At 24.7% G+C, this 8,048-nt stretch overlaps 1 non-coding gene across 1 annotated transcript; it reads right to left on the reverse strand.

The window, feature by feature from the left end:
• Positions 1-267: 267 nt before the first annotated feature.
• Trnad-guc (transfer RNA aspartic acid (anticodon GUC)) lies at positions 268-339 on the reverse strand. Its single transcript has one exon. It is a non-coding gene; the product is annotated as a tRNA-Asp (tRNA).
• Positions 340-8,048: the final 7,709 nt, after the last annotated feature.

Here is an 8,048-nt window from a genome sequence, read left to right on the forward strand (position 1 = left end):
ACAAAAGAGATTTTTTATCATAAATAACTATAATCTTTATAATATAAGTAGTATAGTTTTATAGTATAGTATAAGTTAAATAATAAGTCGTTAAATGAACAAAACAGAATGTAAAATGTAAATCTTAATATATTTATTAAGTTGTACGTAAATTTAACTTAACTCGTTTATGCCTAGCCTTGATGTTTTGCTTAAATTTGTCTTAAAGAATAATATAATATTGATGATAACAAAATAAATTTTTAAGTAAAAAGTGCAAAAACTTTCCTCCCCGGCGGGGAATCGAACCCCGGTCTCCCGCGTGACAGGCGGGGATACTTACCACTATACTACCGAGGACATGTCTGTCAGGTGAAAAAATAACTTTATTTAAGTTCAATATATTTCATTTAAATTACGATTCTGAATCTAAGTTTCGTCATATATGTTTAAATTGTAATTTATAATTATACTCATTATCTTTTTTATTTTTTCGTTATGTTTAAAAATCTATATTATATTACTTAATCGTAATCTTAAAGTTAACTATATATTGAATTTTTTGTACACTCTCTTGCCTTCGGACGTAAATAAATAAAACATATATAAAATATTATATGCAATTTTATTATTATATGTGATTATACTATTAGGTATTTCCCATAAAACTTGTTTCTTCACTTTTTAACCTATAATATTTATCAATAGCCAATTAAAATTTGTATTTGTGTTATAAATATTAAATAAAATATTTAATATATTTTCAATATGCATACATTTTTATTATTTTATTTGTTATTTAATTTTTATTGTCAAAATTTATGTTTGTATATCAAACAGTGCTTTCACTGCATAACTAATAACTTGAGCTTACTATAGTAACTTATATAAAGAATGTTCAGTAAGTAAGAAACAGATCGATTGTTACAAACAATAAGAACAATAGAAACATGTTTCCTTACTGAACATTCTATATAAATTCCAATAGTAAAACATACGAGTATTTCGTCAAATATTTTAATAATTCCAAATAGATATCAGTGATATTAGTGCAGTCGTGTGAACCCGACAACTAGGCAAATTGCCGGACCTTTCATTTTTTTGTTGTTTTTAGGATCTTGAATACTTATAAATTATACATATTGTAAATATAATTTTTGGAAATTTTTTTTATCACGTTGCACACGCCAAAACATTTTTTCTTTAGCTATTGAATATTTTAAAGCTAACTTAATATCTAAAATATACGTTTAACATTAAATGTTTAACTTTAAAAAATTTTTTTAAAGTAACAAATTATTTTCTCTTGGACATATATCGTGGTGTACAGAAATAAGTTATAATTAAAAATATCAAACAAGTCTATACCTTGAATCCTTATAAAATATGGAACACGCAGACTGCTGTCATTGACAATCATTTAGAAGCACTAAATTATATAATTATATTCTCTAGTATTCAAATAATGATTAGAATTAAATACGTTTAAGTATAAATAGACAGTAAATGACAAGTTATATTTAGCTGTCCAGTTAGTTTATTTAGTGGACTTTAACAGATTTTAACAAATTTTAGCCAATTTAAAAATATAAATTATATTTACATCTAAAAACTTCATTTCTCAAGATAATGAGTTTTTTTAATTTTACAATTTAAATTTCTCATAAATTAATATTTATAATCGAGTCCAATAACTGGTAAGTCTACAAAGTAAATCAACGGTACTTACTTTAGAAAGGCCAAGCAAAAGTTTTGAAAATTTCTAGTAAATTACATACTACAAAGTACTTTCCCTAAAATATACCTGATACAATTAAGTTTTACAATGGACTGTATACTAAGTACCGCTGAAGTAAAATAATTATCTAATTCTTCATTACTGTCAATCAAATTTTTTAAGTATAAATTCTAATTAGAATTACATATAAAACCAAATTTTATTAAGTATAAACATATGTATTTTTTTGAATTATTTTACATACAGTTAATAAATACCTTGAAAATGTATTCGAATCATTTTTTTTTTTACAAATAAAATACTTTTTGAGTAAAAATTACCAATTAAAAACTTAAATTTTTGTTAGCAGTCGAGTTATTCCATGATAGATATATTTTAAAAATCAATTGTAAAGTAGTCAGAATTTGTAAAGAATTAATTTTTTCCATTTTTATATTTTACAATCCGTATTCAAGGTCCTTTAAATAATGCAAATATTGGTGTTAGATAACTTACTAACACATACTCCAAATTTGAACGTTTTTTTATATATAACTTTTTGTTCTATTTAATCGACAAATATTATTTGTAAGGACCTTGTTTTTAATGTTTTTTTTATTCTTTGCGAGATAAGATACACGTGCTAGGTAGCCACTTAAGTATGAATTGTTGTATGTAAACAATTTCCATTCGTATTAGCAACACACGCAAATACAAACAATATAAGAAAATGCCAATAATAATACGATAAACTTCCAGGGGTCATAAATAAAATACCTAAGATTTTAGTTCATTTTTTAAATCCTCATTTAATGTAAAACAATTTTTAAATTATTGTTTCCAGAAATTTATGAGCCCAATAGGTTCGTAGATTCCACCTTATGCATAAAAGCGAATGTAAAATTATAAATATAATTACATTTTACTTTTTTGTCAACTTAATGCATTTTTCACTAGAGAAAACATAAAATTATTCAATGATAAATTTAGAACATTGATTGGAAATTTCTAACTTCAATTTTAAAAATTAGTTTGTATAAAATATATGTTTCAAGTATTTTTTGTCATTTGTACGATAAATTTTTCTTAAGGTTATTTGAAATATATAGATTCATTTTTATGAATTACAGAATATTGACAGCTACAAATATTTGTTGGTTTTTTATACTTCCGCATTATTTTAATGATTTTTCTTAAATTTAATTTATTGTTTTTCAACTGAATCATATTTGTCTAGGTCAAGGTATATTCATAAATAACAGGTAAATAGAATGTGTACATTTAGAGTCTCATTTGGATAATGAAAATGCTTTATTTTTACTTGAGCATAATATCTGAATAACTTGAACTGTATTGGACTATTAAGAGTGTTCAGTAAATAAGGAAACAAATTTCTATTGTACTCATTGTTTGTAACAATTTAACTGTTTCCTAACTTACTGAACACTCTGTATAATATGTGTACATAATATGCGTGTAAATCGAGTGGTGTACACAAGAGTTGTTAAAGATTGAAAAGGTAGAAGTGATTGTAAAAATAACTGCTAGTTTCAAAAAAAAAATGAAAAACACGGGTAACAGGTAAATATCACAAGTTAATATTATGAAATTTTATTAATAATAATAATGTACCTAAAGAGTGTTTTCTTTTTTTCAAATTTGACTACGATGTGAAAGAATATTCAATTTTAATTTTTCGTTGACAATTCAAATCCGATTAAAAATATTATATTAGCAAAGCAAAGCAGTTGTAAGACTTTTCAATGATACTTATCTTTAGAATGTAACTTTTTACGCCACTCATCTAGTTGTACATGTATGCGTAGGTAATAATCATTCATAAATCAATGAACTCTTTGATATTTAAAATGATTAAAATACACGGATTTACTGTTAAGATCTTAACTGAAAATCGATGATTTCATACTAAGGTTTTTAATTCTAATTTTAATAGAGTACTTATTAATATAAGAGATAATATATTTTGGGTTTAATAATATAATATAAAAAATGTAATATAGAGGAGAGTTGGGTAATACTGCGCGTTTGATAATGTCGCCCATCAGCATATCTCCAAAACTATACATCAGTGACGCCATCCAGTGCCTAAACATAGGCCGATACTCATACCCCTCCCCGCGCGCAACGACAGTTCGCTCTGAGCGTTAACGAAGGTATACTGGTCCTAAAAGTTTTTTCTACATAATTTTTCTATTACACATAAGCCATACTGCATTTATGTTGTAATACATTGAATCCACACATTTAATGCTAAAATATCGTAAAATTAATGTCTAAAATAATTTTGACCACGCGATTTACCTAACCGTATTACTTTGGAATTATTAAATGAAACGATCGAATAGAGCGCGGTAATGTCAAAATAGGAGCGCGTGAAATTGAGTATTATAAAAAATATGAATTTTTGTTTAGAAATTGTTGCTAATGCCCCCCCCCCGCCAACGGAGAAAAATTGATTTGAAAATTTAAAACTAGCTCAAAGAGTAATTTTTATTTTATGCTTCTTCTTCTAAGTTTTCTAAAAATAAAATGCAGTCTTTTTAATTTTTTTTACGCACTAATTTGTGCAAACTCAAAACTGTATTCTTATTGCTTTTATTTTATGGTTTTTCACCGAACTATGGGGACGGTTTTACCAGACCAAGATGACAATATCGCCTTTTCTATTTTTTACTAATTTTTTAATAATTACTTTCTATTTAATTTTCTTATTATTTAATATTTTACCATGCTAGATGAGTTGAAAACAAAATACCCTACTACTAACTAAATTTTTATTTTTATAAACCAAACCTTATATGACTTTATAACTTCAATTGTAGGTCCAAGTTTTTAGGTGCTCAGTATTACCCAATTCTGATCTATACAGTATTATAATGTATATATAGTAATATAATATATAGTACATGTATATAATTGATTTTAAATTTTAATTAAAAAAGTTATAATCATAATTCATAACTATTTAATGAAGCCAATAATTGTGACGTTTACATTTCGTTAAAATTTTATTGGAATAAATACGTTGTATAATATTATACAACGTATTCATTCGTAGTAATTGATTTAATGGTTTATAATTTATGTTATTTTATAAATTATGAGAAAGTACTCATTAATTTTCACTAAAATGTGATTTTCCAGAGCACTGAACCTATAAATCAATATATTTAATCAGCCACTCACGAAAAATGTATATTTATGAAAATAATAACAATTTGGTAAATGTTTTTTTATGGAAATTTTCAATCTGATAAATTTGCATAGTTTATGACTACTAAAGGACGGTTTTGTATAATAAAGTGTTGACGCTTATCTAGTTTTTAATTGGGCTTAACGTTAACACACTTTACCGTGAATATTAATTATATGAGAATTCAAACACAAATTTATTTGCACTTTGTTACTCGTTTAGGTTATATTATGAATTTTGTGAATATTCAATAAGATATTAATATTTTTTTCGAATAAAAAAATTTCCCTGCCGAATTTTTAAATTTTTGTTCTTTTTAAATCAAGTAGATGATAAATTATCATTTATCAAACTCAACTTCTTCAATCATTTGTCAAATAAAATATTTTTACAGAAGTGTTAATCAGTTTTGTCTAACACCTAAAACTAAAACATTTCATAATTAGTTATTAAATCCTTAAGTTTTGTACTAATCTAGATCGAATGAAATCGTGTGAACTTTTGTTTTAATAACATTATGAAAACGAATTAATTTGTTTACCTGTGCTCTTTTAATATTTTATGTTAATTTAAATGGAAAATTTAAGTAGATTTTATTTAAATAATCAATTAGACTATAGTTCAGACAAATTTTAAATTGACATCTTATTATTTTGATTAGCTTTTTACGAAGATAAATTACAAGAAACTTTTATACTAAGCAATTATTAACGGCTAATTATAAGCCTGTAATTTTATCTTGTTATTATGAAATCGGTCTTTGCATTCTTATTAAAAATAAAATACCAAAGCTGAAAAGATTTTTTCGAGAATACAAAATAATATAAATTATATTATATTATACCCAAATCAAAATATATTTTAATATGTTTACACGGTTTACTATTTTATAAATTTCATCATGTATTTTATTTAATAAACATGAAATTAATTAATTCATTAGGTAATCTGAAAGCAGTGTTTGACGTTAAGGATGTACGGCCCATAAAGCTAACACGTATAAAAAACTAACCAGACCATTCAAATTAGTTGTTTCTATTTTCAGAGTACATACTAAAATATTAAGTATAATTTATACTATACAAACGCAACATTAATCAGACGTGTTACTTCAAGAATTATGTTCAAGTAAAATTATCAGTGGTATAATTTTATTTAAAAAAATTTCAAACGTTTATATTGTCTTCTTATAATGTATTTTTGTCCTTTCTACTGTAATAATATACAACGTACTTAAATTCAAGCCCCTTTAATAAAACTATTTTTTTATTCTCACAAACATATTAGGCTCTCCATTATACGTTCTTCATAATAGTACTTTAAAGTGGTAATAAATTTATCTTTTTTAAATTTAACATTGGCCACTTGAGTTCATCTTTTTCTCATTCAATGATTTGTACAATATGAGACTATGCTGGAGTACTTGTATGTGTCGAACAATTTTTTGTCCAGCTCTGCGCGTGGTCCATTGTGCGTATAGTAAAAGATGACCCGCTGAGTTCTCTAGAAAATAGGATATAGCCGACGGAATGTGAATCGCATCCCATGTCTCTTGTACTTACAATACTTTTAAATAAAATGCTATTAGAAAAATGACATTAGTACAAGTTGAAAGAGCGGCAGGTTACAATTTCAACGTAATAAAAAGAATCATTGAGTAAAATTTCATATACGTAATAAGTATTATGTACTGTTTTATAAGTAACATTAAAAGGACTCCAAGATACAACTTCAAATTTTTTAAGTACTTATAAATTAATGTTTGTAAACTGAAGATCATCTGGTGTGATGCTTTTCTTTTAAATATTTTACTGAAGTACTAATTTTTTATACGAGTGTAAAACATTAAGTGTGTTTATACTTTCTAGATACTAAAAATTACACAATGATAAAAATTATTTTAGTTTTTAACAGAAATTTACTACATTAAAAATGTGTAACTACTATTACGAGCTAAAATGGCAATTCATTTTTGTTCTCCATAACATTTTTAATGGCCTTTTAAGTGTCGGTCTCAAATGCTCTCGTAAAATATCTCAAAATATAATTGATTTCCAGCTTTATTTTGTTCACTTATATTTATTTTAAATACTTTATAATAATGGATGAAAATAAAAATACTTTTAACAGCAAGCCGAAAGTAGCAATTAAAATAATAGTTAATTGATTGTTAATAATAATTCGTAATAGGTACAAATTGACACACTGCAAATTACTAACGTACAAAATTAGCATTTACGTCTATTTTATTACATATATATTAATAAAAACACATTTAGACAGTAAAATATTGTATACAAAGTACAAAGGAAAATACATTTATAAACTGTTTAGTTTGTTATTTTTGATTAAAAAATAAATTAACCATTTAAAGGATTTTTACCAAAACATAAAAATGAATATAAAACATTTGTTACTATAATTAGAGTCTTATTAAATTATTTTTTTACATGTGGACGTTTGTAAAATAAAAACTTTTTACATCAACAAAAAAGTATACAGAAATTTTTGTAGTAATGATTCCCATGAGAATTTATCAATTTAACAAAGTTTTCATCTGATTAAGTGTACGAAAAGGATGAGTTCTTGTAACGAATATTTATTATTTCGTTAAGTATAGTTGTAAGTATATACTTGTTAATATTATGTACTTTAATAGAACCACTCGGCACAAGAAATCTCACGGGAGTTTAATAAAAAAGTTCGTGCACTTTTTATTGTGAAGAGGTTTTTAAAATAATGACAGATGAAACAAATAACTCTCAATTGTTGCAATAAAGAAGTTTTTAGAAACGTAAAAAAGATTTTATATTTTATTTAATATAATATATTACTAATACTCTATTGGTCAATATTACTTTTACACAATAATTAAAATAAGATCAAGAATAAAAAAAAAAAAAAACGTATAATTTGAATAATTCAAAAGTTTTATTGAATTAAATATTAAATATGGTGATGTTTAATAAAAACAAAGTGATTGTCATTCAGTGAAACAGTTATTTACGTACCAGTGAACTAAATTCTTAGCCACGTGTGGGTACACTTTCTGTAAATGGGTTAATAAATTATATTTTTTCATTAAACTTCAGTTAGACGTTCAGGATGACTTAACATGGAAATCAATCATTCGGCAAA

The sequence above is a fragment of the Daktulosphaira vitifoliae genome, unplaced genomic scaffold (assembly GCF_025091365.1).
Source record: "Daktulosphaira vitifoliae isolate Bord-2020 unplaced genomic scaffold, ASM2509136v1 Scaffold_1, whole genome shotgun sequence".
Taxonomy (NCBI): Eukaryota; Metazoa; Arthropoda; class Insecta; order Hemiptera; family Phylloxeridae; genus Daktulosphaira; species Daktulosphaira vitifoliae.